General features: G+C 45.7%; 1 long non-coding RNA gene across 1 annotated transcript; it reads right to left on the bottom strand.

Annotated features, from left to right (window-relative positions):
* Positions 1–224: 224 nt before the first annotated feature.
* Positions 225–2,428, bottom strand: LOC105555610. Its single transcript, XR_001008499.1, has 3 exons — positions 2,311–2,428; positions 1,099–1,204; positions 225–259 (listed from the first exon to the last, which is right to left on the bottom strand). It is a non-coding gene; the product is annotated as an uncharacterized LOC105555610 (long non-coding RNA).
* Positions 2,429–14,161: the final 11,733 nt, after the last annotated feature.

Genomic DNA, 14,161 nt, shown 5'->3' with positions numbered 1-14,161 from the left:
TCCACTCCATGTGTTTCCAAAATAAAACCATGTAGCTCACATTATTAAACAATTTATACATCTTACCCCATTCCATCCTTTCAACCATGTTTTGATATTTCTAACACATTACATTTTGGCAAATCGAGGCTGAGAGAAGTCACTAACTTTAACAAAGCCCCAAGCTAATCAGTGGTAATGCTGGGATTTGAATCCATGGCTACATAGTGCAAAAGCCTACTCTCTCAATCCTTTGGATAGCCACCCTCATCCTCATAACCTAAAAATAAAGAATATAAGTGTTTACAACTGACTAAAAACTGAGGCCTTGTCTTTTATTCTTGGAAGACTAGGTAAAGGGGCAAGCTGCCCTGCTCATAAACACTTTCTTCAAAAATCCCCCAAAGTGGAAAGACATTCAAGCAACAAACCCCTCTTAGGTAACTCATACAACATCTGGTGCTTCTCAGATTTTCCAGTGCCAAGGGACAAAGGGGGTAAACTTTGCTGATTGTTCTCCATGTGTCCCCCCAAGTCCCTTCTCCACCTTCTGTCCTGCTTTGACCTCAGAACTTTGGCCCCATAGGTTGCTACACTGGGGCGCTCTCGCCCTCCAGTTTCTGGTTTAGCCAATGCAAGGCACCAGCAGGTCAAAGGGTCAAAGGGACGGGTGCTGGGTGTTGATTCCCTCTGCTCCCGCCATGCCTTGCCACAGTCTGGGCAGTGTGGCAGTGGTTGCATCTCTACGACTACAGTTTCTGAGGTGACCCCTTTTCCCCTCTTCCAAGCTCCAGCTCCCCAGGGCTCCAGCAGCATAGTCCATTCCGTTGGCCCTGAGGCCTCAAGGGAGCCACAGCTTTCCACTCTTGCTCATCCCTGGGGCATCACTACTGCACATGGGCATCCCAAACCCTGACCACAGATAAATAGACCCCTCATTAGATTTTCTTCGGGCAAACCATCTGTGTTCCACTGGGAACTGAACTGATAGAGATGGCATGGTGGAAAGACAGTGAGAGGAAGGAAAAGGAGGTGAAGACGGCCCAAGGCTCACTGACCATCAGCTGAGATAGAACGCTGGAGAGCAGGTGTGTCTGCCGTGTGTTTTTACACACATACCATTGTCTACTGGCTTCTCATCCTCCCTCAGATCTGTTTCTTCTGAAGTCACTAAAGCAGATCTGGGTTTTGCCTGGAAAATCTTCTTAGAGGAGGTAGGAAGCTGCTAAAAGAAAGAAACAAAGCAGTAAAATGGAAGTAGGCAGGGTCATGTTAATCTGCCCCGTGGAGATTATCACCAAGGGCTGCTGTTCCAGTCACAGGAAGTACCAATGTGGGCAAACACTGCATCCCCTTCCCCTCCCAAATAGCTGAGAGTGTCCACTGGCCAGTCCAGCTCCTGGTCCACCCATGCCTCAGCCCTAGGGTCAGTGGCAACAATTCACATTGGAGACGATTTATTCAAAGACATTCACTCTACGCAGGCCATGCCCCATTTGCTCTTTCATCCATTCCCTGCCCTTTCCCCACTCTGTTCTGTTCCACGGTAGACTCGTTTCCCAAGTTCCTTTGCCATTGTGTAGGTTCAGCCAAAGGGGGATCAGCATAAGATTGGAGGAGAGAGTAAGGGAGATGCCAGGGTATTTCTCTTCATCTCTTTCTGCCCCAAATGACATCTCTCAGGTCTGTCTTCCCCATGATTCCAGCTCCTCCCCTGGCTCCAGAGTCCCAGCTCACAATGGGCAGCCCCTCCCACTGGAGGCCCTGGCTTCCCACCTCCTGCAGAATCCTTCTGTTCTGGGCCTGTGCTCTCAGGCCCCCATTTGGCCCCTGTTTGTCTCCTCAGCTCTTTCAATGCCTGTGTAGTTAAACACTCTCTGTGGAAAGACCTGTTTCTGTTTTTCTGACTGACAGAGTGATTTGTGCAAGATCACATGGGTGGTGAGTGGCAGAGCAGAATCAAACCGGTTCTCCTCACCCCGGAGCCCCCACTCCCCCAGTCATACCACACTAACCACCTCGGAGGACTCCAGGCCTTGGGATCTCACCAGACCTTCTGTTTCCCACTGGACGCTGTGCCTGGGAGTCAGGGTTTTCATACGTGGATTCGAGGCCACGACCCTGGTTACCTGATTTGCCTGGATCAGAGCTCACTCAGGCCCTAAAACGTAGTAGACGGCAGGCCTAGAAAGAAGGTCTCTATTTGCTTTTGTTTGCTTGCTTCTTTGTTTATTTGTGTGCAAGGAAATTGTAAGTCAATTTAGGAACTCTCCCTACCCCATATACAAATGCCCCTCAAAATCTTCTGGGTTGGAAAGAGAACTTACTTACCCAAGACTTCCAAGCAAGGAAAGCACACTGTCTTGGCAGCACACCTCTGGGACGCTGAGGTCCGCTTCACTCCACTGTCTCCTGGAATATCATATAACAGCCCAGAGGGCCTGACCATAATTGGTTTGGGTATAGCTCTCTCTCTCCAGTTCTCTTGCTGGGTGAAAATGATGAGAAACAGCACGTTCCCAGCTCCTCTCAGGTAGCTCAACGTGAACCAGACCTGATGTGCACAGCACAGTAAAATAATGAGATTTCATCTAACAGAGAGGAGGTTACATAACTGGAAATCAGCCCATTAGCAATAACAAAACAATCAGGGGGCTCAGAAAGACAGACAGCTCCATTCTCAGCTATCGGTCTGGGTTCTGATGGGGGCTGGGCTGGAGATTAACAGCAGGTCCCAGTAGAGATGCGATTCTAAGTAACTCAACCGGACAGTTCCCCTAGCAGTGCCGTGCCGGGAGGCTGGAGGGTTCTGAGGACTGGCTTCTGTTCCTCCAGAAACCAAGCCAGCCTTGCCTTTCCGCTTCCTTTCTGACCTCCTAGAACAGCTATTGTCAGTCCCACTGGCCCTCAAATATTTCTACCTGACTCAGAAAGGGATGTGGGAAATGGTAAGAAACGGCATGTCATTGCCATAACTACATTCCCGCATACCTACTGCATACAGAGAGATGCAGGGAGAAAACGGGAAAGCTCTTTACTTGACAGTGACACACAGGAACAAATAATGATCTTTATTCACCCACCTGACAATGGAAAGAGCTTTGATACAAAAGTACCACATCCAAACCAGTCGTTACAATAACTCTGCCAGAGCAAGTGGATTACAGAGGATTATCCCACACACAAACACACTCACTCTCCACAGACTAAAACAAAATAAAACAGGCAGAAAAGGCAAATCAACACTACCAGTGAGTTCCATAGCTAGTTATATATCAAAATCTCCTGAAGACGTCTTTTTATCATTTGAGATGGGGTCTCACTATGTTCTCCAGGTTGGCGTGCAGTGGCTATTCATAGACATGACCATAGTGTACTGCAGCCTTGACCTCCTGGGCTCAAGTGATCCTCCCTCCCCAGCCTCCTGAGTGGCAGGGACCACAGGCATGTGCCACCATCCCCGGCTCACTGAGGACCTTTTAAAAACTCATTCACTGTTCCTATCCCCAGAAACCAGGATCCTGTGGTCTTAGGTGGACTTTGGAGGTCACACGCTGGCCAGCCTAGCAGCCTGGCTCAGGGATGAGCCTGGGTAACCACTGATGAACCCCACAGAAGGTTTGCCGGGACTTCCTCTCTCCTTCACTCACACAAAGGGCACGACCTTCAGTCCTCAGCTGCTCAGCTCCGTTTCACCCAATCCAGGGTGGCTGCAAGAATCAAGAAAGAACTTCATAAGATGAGGAGACATCATTTAAGAATTCAATCTCCATGTTTTTGTAGGTCTCAAACACCTATACAGTGCACCTGCATGTTCAGCACTGTTCTAAACACTTTACAAATAGCAATTCATGTCATTAACGCAACACTTCTATCAATTCCCTGGCGGGGGCGGGGGGGTACTGTGGTTATCACCCCATTTACAAAGAGGAAATGGAGGCACAGAAACATTCAGTGACTTGCATACAATTCAAAGTCAAGCAGTTAAGTGATAGGGCCAAGATCTCAACTCAGACAGCTGGCTTTTGAGTGTGCACACATGCACACTTGTGTTTGTTGCACACAAGTGATTTGAAAACCTGCGTTCAACAAAACTGTGAACCCCTTGAGGCAAGAGTAGAGTTGTAGTCACTGATACCAGGAGCAAGGCCTCTGTGAATTTCATTGAACCAAGGGCCACTGATAACCTTTCTTGAAAGTCTGCTCTGTGCTGGCACCGGGCGAGACATTCTCGCATTAAGTTCAGCGTTAGCTCTCACCCAACCCTGACTCACACAAACATCCTCATTCTCTCTTTCTCTTTCCCTCACAGAACAGTGACAAGTCTCAGAAACAGACAATGGGTATTCACCGGCAGGTCCCCTGCGAGCTTTTCAGACTGCTCCTGCCTTCCACGGCCCTGAGCCACTGCCATCTTTCATTCTGTGGCATCCTGGGACCATGTTCCTTGACAGGAGGAAAGAAGGGGTCCTAAGACAAGGGCGGAATGGAGGCACCAGCCAGAGTCACAGGTGGCAGGTTTCTCAAGGATCTCAGGGGCTGGGTCGCCCACCACACCTGGGTGCAGCATTCTCAGCCAACCCGGCCCCCTTTCACTCCCCTCCTCTTTTACCTCCACTCTGTCCCTTCCTGGCTGGTAACCACTGTGTTTTTACTATAGCTGGACCCTTTGGCAGGATAAGGCAAAGGAATGCCAGAGCACTTGAGCTTTGGTGAAGTTAAAGTTACTCTTGGCCGGGCGTGGTGGCTCACACTTTTAATTCCAGCACTTTGGGAGACTGAGGTAGGAGGATCACTTGAGCCCAGGAGTTCCAGACCAGCCTGGGCAAAATAGTGAGACCTTGTCTCTACCAAAAAAAAAATGTTTTTAATTAGCCAGGCATGGAGGCACACACCTGTAGTCCCGGCTATTAGGGAGGCTGAGGCAGGAGGATCGCTTAAACCCAGGAGTCTGAGGTTGCAGTGAGCTGTGATCACATCATTGCATTCCATCCAGGACAACAGAGCAATACCTTGTCTCTAAAAGAATAAAATAAAATAAAGTTACACACAAAGAAATGACAAAGTTTTGAGGTCATAGGTGCCCCATTTACTCTGATGCAATTACTATACATGGTATACCTGTATCAAATATCTCATTTACCTCATAAATATATATACCTACAATGTACCTATTAAAATTTTTAAAAGAAAATAAATAAATAAATAAATAAAGTTACACTTAGCCCCAACTCAGGATGCTACCCTGGCTCATTGTGGCACCGAGATGAAGTTCAGACTCCCTGGCCAGCGTTTCAGGGACTCCCCGGCCATGCATCAGCATCCCTCAATGCCCTCAGCACACACTCTCAGCCCTCCTTCATCCAAGCATGCTAACTCATCTCCCAATTTCCCTGTTTCCATCTATCCTCCCAACAGTCTATTCCCAGTGCAGCACCAGAGAGATCCTGCTCACATGTAAGTTAGACCATGCCCCTCCTCTGCTCAAAGCCCTCTGTGGGTCAAAGATTCCTGCCCCAGTGTGGGTGGGCCTGGTTTAAGCAGGTGACCGTTTTTTAAAGAGTCTAGAGGTCAGAGACAGAGGAAGTCAGAGAGATTCTAAGCAACAGAGATACCCTCCAAAACGGCCATGTTGTGGAGATGGCCACATGGCAGGAAATAGCAAGTGGTGTCTGGGAGCTAAGGATGGCTCCAGGCTGATAGCCAGCAAGGAAACAGTAATCTCAGTGCTACAGCTACAAGGACCCAATTCTGCCAACAACCAGTGAGCCTGGAAAAGGATCCTGAGCCCCAGGTGAGCCGACAACCTCAACTGACATCTAGGTTTCAGCCTGGTGAGACCCTGAGCAGAGGGCCCAGTGAAAACACACCAGGCTCCTGACCCTCAGAAACGGTGGGATAACAAGCTTGTGTTGTTTTAATCCATTGTGTTTGCAATTTCTTACATGGCAATAGAAAACCAAAACACCCTCCAATGGCTCCCCTCTTGCTCAGAGTAAAAGAAAAAGTTCAAACATCACCTCCCACTGCTTCTGCCCTCATTCATTCTGAGCCAGCTGCATGGGCCAGAAGTGCACTTACCTCAGGATCTTTGTGCCTGCTGTCCCCTCTGCCCACATGTTCTTCCCCCAAAGATCTGCATGGCCCCCCACCTCACCTCTCAGGGAGCCCATCCTTGCACCCACTCCATACTGCTGACCCTTTTTATCACCCCACTTTGCTTTATTCTTCTCCAAAGCAGTCTAAACCTGCTAATATGCCATAAGTTCATCTATTTACTTTGTTATTGCCTGTCTTTCCCCACCAGAATGTACACTCCATGAACACAGGGATTGCTCTTCTGTTCACAGCTGCATTCCAAGTGCCAAGCACAGGGCCAGCCACATGGGAAACACAAAGTGCTTATTTCCTGAATGAATGAGCTCTCTTTGGGCCCCCTTCAATCCCACATGTTCTCAGTTGGATAAACATTATGTACTACTTGAGGCTTAGACCAAATCCGACCTTCTCCAGGAAGCCTTTCCTCCATTGACTTCATACACCTCTACCCTCCTAAAACACAACAGTCAGTGCTACCGCATTTGTTTAGCAGTTAACTATACACTGACCTTTTATGTGACCCGATCTTTGCTCCCAAATTTAAATCTTCTCCTGTCTTTCTCATTTCCTTTCGCCAGCCCTATCTTTGTACCAGACAATGGGTTTCCAAAAAGCCAAGATCATTCCTTTACTTATTTTTTAGTTTATAGGACACCTGGAATGAGCCAGGCCCTGATCTCGGGACTAGAGATGCTTGACACAGGGGACTCAGCAAGAATCTTTTTGAACTAAAGCAATAGCTGCCACCTGAGCACGTCAGGCTCCTCGTGTCCAGGGAACAGCAGGCAAGAAGGGTAACAATCTAGGCAGGGGTGATTGACCCTGATAATTAGAGGAGGTTGAGATGCTATTACACAATGGAGGCAGGGGGAAATATGTTTAGCGCCCAGATGATACCTTGGGCACCTCTTTGGGTCTCCCTTCCTCAACCACGATGGTACGGAATCTCATGGAATTTGCAGTCTAGTGGGGAGGGTGGAAATTGAACAAACCACCATTGTAATGGGTTCATGAAAGCCAAGGTACAGAGCTGAATAAAGTTGTTCATGAGACACTTGCTGATTGCTTGTTTGAAACTGGCTGAGGTCACTGTGTGTGGTGGGGGGAAGAGGGCGGGATTGGAATTAAGGGTAAATAGCATTGACAGGAAGGAACACATGCACATAACTCTGTCACATGAAATTCCAAGAAGTGGCCATAGCCAAGATGAGAAAATGATAGAGCTTCTCTGTTCTCATTTTGAGATCCCAACTCATGTTCTCAGGATGGTGTGAGGACTTCAGGGGATTGTCTTGTTGGAAAGTGCTGCTAATTATCCACCACACTCATGGGTCTCTCTTCCTGGGAGCAACTTAGAAGTGGAAGGTTAATAAGACAAATTACAGTTTAAAAGGAAAATTAATGGGATAAATGACAGCTGTCAGTGCTGCAGCTGCTCCAGAGGCCTCAACCTAGACTCATCATCTCCTTCCACCACTATCCAGTCTAGATTCCCTCATCTTCAGCTAGCACTTTTGCTAGGCTTTCCTGGGCTCATACTGTTGGCATGGCTCCATTCACCTTGCCCTTCAGGCCGGCATTGGTAGACTTATCTATTTACTATCACGGTTGAGGAAGAGAGACCCAAAGAGGTGCCCAAGGTATCATCTGGGTGCTAAACATATTTCCCCCTGCCTCCATTGTGTAATAGCATCTCAACCTCCTCTAATTATCAGGGCCAATCACCCCTGCCTAGATAGTCACCCTTCTTCTTGCCTGCTGTTCCCTGGACATGAGGAGCCTGACGTGCTCAGGTGGCAGCTATCGCTTTAGTTCAAAGAGATTCTTGCTGAGTCCCTGGTAGAAATGTTTCCTCTTTGGGGAGCGGGAACTTTAACCTTATAGAGCCCAGAGTTGCAAGAACATTCTGCAAGCGCATGGTTTTTATGTGGTTCTTGGAAGTGACAGTAAGCAGGACCACTCATCCATCCCCTCCTTGGTCCTTGGGCCCGCAAATTCTTCTAATTTTGGACATAATACTATACAAAGATGCTTAGTTGCAGGTATATATTGCACATCAAAAATGACACATCATCTTCAAAAGATTCACCTCTGGGCTGAAGCTTCAGCTGTTCCTTCAGCTGGTGATCCCAGGCTCTACCAGTCCATCAGGTTCTAGATGGTAGAGTATGTGACACAAACAATGTACTCCACAGTCATGAGCCTAATCTTGTGCCTCCCTTGTGTAATGTAGATTTCTGGTCTGATATGATACTACACGGGATCACATATACACCCTTGGATGGTGGCATTGGCAAGAAAAGCAAACCCATGCTCACAATGAGTATCATCACTTCATGTCAGAACAATTTGCTACCTCAAGAAATGGTGCTATAGTGGGGGCTCAGCATTGATCTCTCTTGCTGGCACATTGCACATTTGTTAGCAGTAGTCAGCAGACCAGCCTTGGCAAGTAGGAGTCCAGACTTTTTTTTAAGCCCAGAATAGCCTGATTCTCTGCCACCATGGCCACCTCATTCTTATTTTCATCATACCACTACCATGGTAGCTGATGACAGAAGCTGGCTGACATCAACCGGCTGAGTCATTTTGTCTGCTTGGTTACTTAGTGTCTCCTCATGGTAGATGCTCTCTGGTGTGCAGTAACATATGATATAAAGATATTTATACTTATTTCCCATTCTTATATGTCCATGCCTATGCCTCTATACCAGGCATCCTTGTTTCCAACATTCCAATCTTTTCCTTTCTAGGTCACCAACAAGTTGGTCAGACTATTTGCCACTGTCTGTGAATCTATATATATCCTAGAGCTCTTTCCACACAGAGTAGATGACCAGATGTACCAATGAAGCTCCATCCATTGGAGGGATTTTCCTTCACCCCTTTTTTTTTTTTTCTTTGAGACAGAGCCTCACTCTGTTGCCCAGACTGGAGTGAAATGGCAAGATCTTGGCTCACTGCAACCTCCACCTCCTGGGTTCAAGCGATTCTCCTGCCTCAGCCTCCTGAGTAGTGGGGACTACAGGCATGCACCACCACACCCATCTAATTTTGTAGTTTTTTTTTTTTTTTTTCTTTTTAGTAGAGATGGTGTTTCACCATGTTGGCCAGGTTGGTCTTGAACTCCTGACCTCAGGTGATCTGCCCACCTCAGCCTCCCAAAGTGTTGGGATTACAGGCATAAGCCACCACACCCAGCCTCACCTCTGTCTTTCAAAGCCACCCCTGAGTAAGGCTGTAGTGCAGCTGCCATATGTATTTTGAGTTGAGCCACGTACCAAGCTGACTCATCTGTAATCCTATATGGTGCTTTTCCTCCTCCATCAGCCAGCCATAAGGGATTCCCCCATATGGTCATAGGTGTGAGCTGAGAAAGGAACACTGGTAAATAATGGGAAGTCTGAGCTACCTGCTCATGAAGCCCTTACTTGTGCCCCCTGGTCCCATACATGTTCAATTCTGGATATACCACTTCCATCTTACAAGGAACTATAGCCATTCAAATTACACATATTAGGATTGGGAAAATGACCCACAGGTGAGTCCACAAGACCCAGAGGAACTTCTGAGAGCTGGACTTTGGCCAAGACTTCATTTATTATCTGATCTGTCTATGCCCCTACTCTAGGGCTATGATGATGCTTCAGGTCTCTGAGTGTCTATGTCAACTCAAACTCTATGTCCACCTGCCACAAACTATTTCAATATATCAGAATAAATGGTTGTAGGAGGCTTTGAAGGAAGGAATGGTGGAATCATTACCATGTATACCTGCAGAGATGTCCTTCTTCCTGGGGACTTTGTCTCTCCTTCAGTGAGTCCAGGAAACTGTATCAGGTTCAGAAACCAGACAAGGAACCATGACTTTTTACTGGGTGACTGCACTTACAGTCCTGACCATCTGTTCTTTTCTTATTTCTTTTCCTTTACAGAAATCCTTCCTTCTAATGATAATATTCTTTTATGATTACTTTGATACATTGTAACTGCACATATTTATGGGGTACAATTTGATGTTTTGATACATATATACATTGTAAAATGACCAAATCAGTGTAGTTAGCCTGACAGTCGCCTCACACATTTATCATTTCTTTGTGATGAGGACGTTCAAAAGCCTCTCTTCTAGCTAGTTTCTAATATACCATATCTTACCGTTAACCATCATCACCCTACTATGCAATAGAACACCAGAACTTATTCCTCTAACTGTAACTTTGTATCCATTGACCAACCTCTCCCCATCCTCCCCTCTTTCCTCTTCTCCCCAGTCTCTAGTAACCACTTTTCTACTTGCTTCTATGATGTCGGCTTTTTATTTTTTTAGATTCCACATATGAATGAAATCATATGGTATTTCTCTTTCTGTGATTGGCTTGTAGACTGTCCTCCAGGGCCATCTATGTTGTCACAGATGACAGGATTTTGTTCTTTTTTATGGCTGAATAGTATTTCATTGTGTATATATATGATTTCTTTCTTTATTCATTCATCCACTCTTAGGCACTTGGGTTGATTCCATATGTTGGCTATTATGAGTAGTGAACCAATAAACATGGGAGTGCAGATATATCTTTGATATACTGATTCCCTTTTTTTTTTTTTTTTTTTTAATACATACCCAGGAGTGGGATTGCTGGGTCATACGGTAGCTTCTTTTTTATTTTTTGAGGAACCTCAGCACAGTTTTCCATTGTGGCTATTCTAATTTACAATCCCACCAATAGTGCCTAAGTGTTCCCTTTTCTCCACATCCTCACCAACACTTATTTCTTTTGTCTTTTTGATAATAGCCATTCTAACTGGAGTGAGGTTGTATCTCACTGTTGTTTTGATTTGCATTTTGAAGTTGAGCATTTTTTCATGTGCCTGTTGGCCATTCGAATGTCTTCTTCTGAGAAATCTTTATTAAGGTCTCTGCTCACTTTTCAATTGGGTTCTTTGATTTTCTGCTATTAAGTAGTTTAAGCTCCCTATATATTTGATATTAACTGCTTGTCAGATGTAAAGTTAGCAAATATTTTCTCCCATTCTGTAGGTTGTCTCTTCACTCTGTTAATTGTTTCCTTTGCTGTGCAGAAGCTTTTTAGTTTGATGTAGTCACATTTGTCTGTTAATGTTTTCATTGACTGTGCTTTTGAGGTCTTCTTTAAAAAATCCTTGCCCAGCCCCAGGTTGTAAAATGTTTCACCTGTATTTTTTTCTAGTAGTCTCACGGTTTGGGTTTCTACATTTAAGTATTTGATTTTTGCATATGGTGAGAGGTAGGAGTTTAGTCTCGTTCTTCTGCATGTGAATATCCAATTTTCCCAGCACCATTTCTTGAAGAGACTGTCTTTTCCTCAATGTGTGTTCTTGGTTCTTTGTCAAGAATCTGTTGGTTCTAGGTGTGTGAACTTATTTCTGGACTCTCTATTCTGTTTCTGACAATCTGTTCTTGATTTCTTCTGCTGGTACAAGTTGAGTAGTACCCTTGTTTGCTGCCCATATATTTTGCCCCTAAGGACACTGTCTTCCATTAATCATCTCCACAACTATCTGTGAGTCAGGCCCCCTTTGGCTATCACTCTGAACTTGCAGCTCACTACAATAATTGCCTCCACAATAATGGATTCTGCTGTGCATTACAATTATTGCATCCATAAATGGCTTCTGAAGGCTAGGTACTGCCACCTGGCTTCTATTGTATTGGGGTCCTATTCCTTCTGCTACTAGTGAGACTAGTTTTATCTCAAACTCCTTACCTCAGGTGATCCACATGCCTCAGCCTCCCAAAGTGCTGGGATTACAGGCATAAACCACTGCGCCCAGCCTAGTGAGCCTAGTTTTACAATGGTTCCTCCTACCATTAGCTCTGGTCCACAGAGGAGAGCCACAATCAAACTTTGTGATGTTGGTGACTCTCTCAACAGTGCATTCCTTAAATTGTGTAAGCTCATCTAGTAGGTTTCCTGGGCTCATGTGGTATATACATCCAGCATACCTATGACCCTGAGTCTTTTAATTCTTTCTCTGCCATTTGTTTTGGCCACTCTGGCATTTTGACCTAACTTAGGTGGGTACGGTTATAGGAGCCACTCTAGTTTTGAGTTCACACCATCTGATTAAATCATGTGTCTTGTGAATATACCCAAATCAATACACTTTCCATTATCTGATCTTAAGCTCTGGCATTCATGATCAAGCACTCTGAGAATCCAGTCTACAGAACTCCTCCCGTTCCTGCCAGTAAATGCTGGCTAGATTTGGGGAGATAAATAGTTCCCTTCCACCTTTATCAAGCTCAGCATATCCCTGGCTGCACTGTGCTGTGACTTAACCCTAGCGTTACATATCTAGTGACCAAAAGGAGGCAGGACAGATACTGAGGGAGGAGAAACACAATTTATCCTGCAGGGAGAGGCCTATGCATTATCTTCAAGCAGGAAGGTGGAGATAATCCTAGTTTTTGTTTTGTTTTGTTTTGAGACAAAGTCTTGCTCTGTCACCAGGCTGGAGTGCAGTGGCACAATCTTGGCTCACTGCAACCTCTGCCTCCTGGGTTCAAGTGATTCTTCTGCCTCAGCCTCCCAAGTAGCTGGGACTACAGGTGTGCACCACCACATCCAGCTAAGTTTTAGTAGAGATGGAGTTTCACCATTGAAATCAGGATGGTTTTGATCTCTTGACCTGGTGATCTGCCCACCTCGGCCTCCCAAAGTGCTGGAATTAGAGGCATGAGCCACCGTGTCCAGCCATAATCCTAGTTTTTAATAGGGAGGGGTGATCAACTTCTGCAGGTTCAAAGAGTTCAGGGAAATCTGAGAAGTCAAGATTTTGGAGATTTGTCCCAGATATACATGTGTCAGGATTGTATCCTCTTCCAGCCAGGGCCCTGACCTTGGCACAGAAGACCTGCCTTGTTTGGGAGTTGAGCCTTCTTTGGACATCAACCACTCTGACCACTAAGGCCTGGACCTGGCCTTCTTTTCCTGTCCTCCCTTTGTCAGACAAGAAAACCTGTTTTTATGCTGCCAAGGAGGAGTTAACCCCTGCTTTAAATTGGCTGATAACCGCTCTCAGCCTCTTGTTATCTTTCTCTAGCTCTTCATAAAACTCAGCAATATCCATCTATCAATGGAAAATAAGGGTCCTCAAAGATAGCCATGCTCTAATCCTCAGAGCCCATGGAATATGTGACCTTACATGCCAAATGACTTTGCAGATGCGATCAAGGTTAAGGACCTTAAGGAGGGGAGATTGTCCTGGATTGTCTGGGTGGGCCCCATCTAATCACATGAGTCCTTAAAGGCAGATAACTTTTCCTGACTGCAGAGGACTAGAGAAACAGCAGCATGAGAAGGACTCCACCCATTACTGCTGACTTTGAAGACGGTGGAAAGGGCCATGAGTCAAGGAATGCAGACAGCCACTAGGAGCTGGAAAAGGTGAAGAACACCCTTCCCTGGAGCCTTCAGAAAGAATCACAGTCTGGCTGACATCTTGGCTTCTGAGACCTGTGTCAGACTTCTGACCTACAAATCTATACGATAATAAACTTGAGTTGTAGAAGGCACTCATTTGTGGTAATTTATTACAGCAGCAGTGGAAAACAGACATCACCCAATCCTATTGTGTCTATAGCAGTATTTTTCTCATTTTTTCTAATACCTGATGGATAGCACCAACTAGTGTGCTTTCTTCTCCTGGTACACCATTCAAATTCACAACTGATGAAAGGTTGAACCACTAGATTTGTATTGGGGACACAATACAATGCTCGGGGTGCCCCACCCAGCAGCAATGATGGGGTCATTATTGTTGGGAAGGCAGGTGAACGATCCAGCTCCAAAACCCCATCTTACCCTCTGCTTTTATGGAATGCTCCTTAAGAAACTGTTGCAGGACATAGGCATGGGCAAAGACTTCATGTCTAAAACACCAAAAGCAACGGCAGCAAAAGCCAAAATTGACAAATGGGATCTCATTAAACTAACGAGCTTCTGCACAGCAAAAGAAACTACCATCAGAGTGAACAGGCAACCTACAGAATGGGAGAAAATTTTTGCAATCTACTCATTTGACAAAGGGCTAATATCCA

The sequence above is a fragment of the Mandrillus leucophaeus genome, unplaced genomic scaffold, assembly GCF_000951045.1.
Source record: "Mandrillus leucophaeus isolate KB7577 unplaced genomic scaffold, Mleu.le_1.0 Scaffold691, whole genome shotgun sequence".
In the NCBI taxonomy this organism is placed as follows: Eukaryota; Metazoa; Chordata; class Mammalia; order Primates; family Cercopithecidae; genus Mandrillus; species Mandrillus leucophaeus.
The sequence above is the reverse complement of the archived record's forward strand: the minus strand, read 5'-3'. Positions and strand labels throughout refer to the sequence as shown.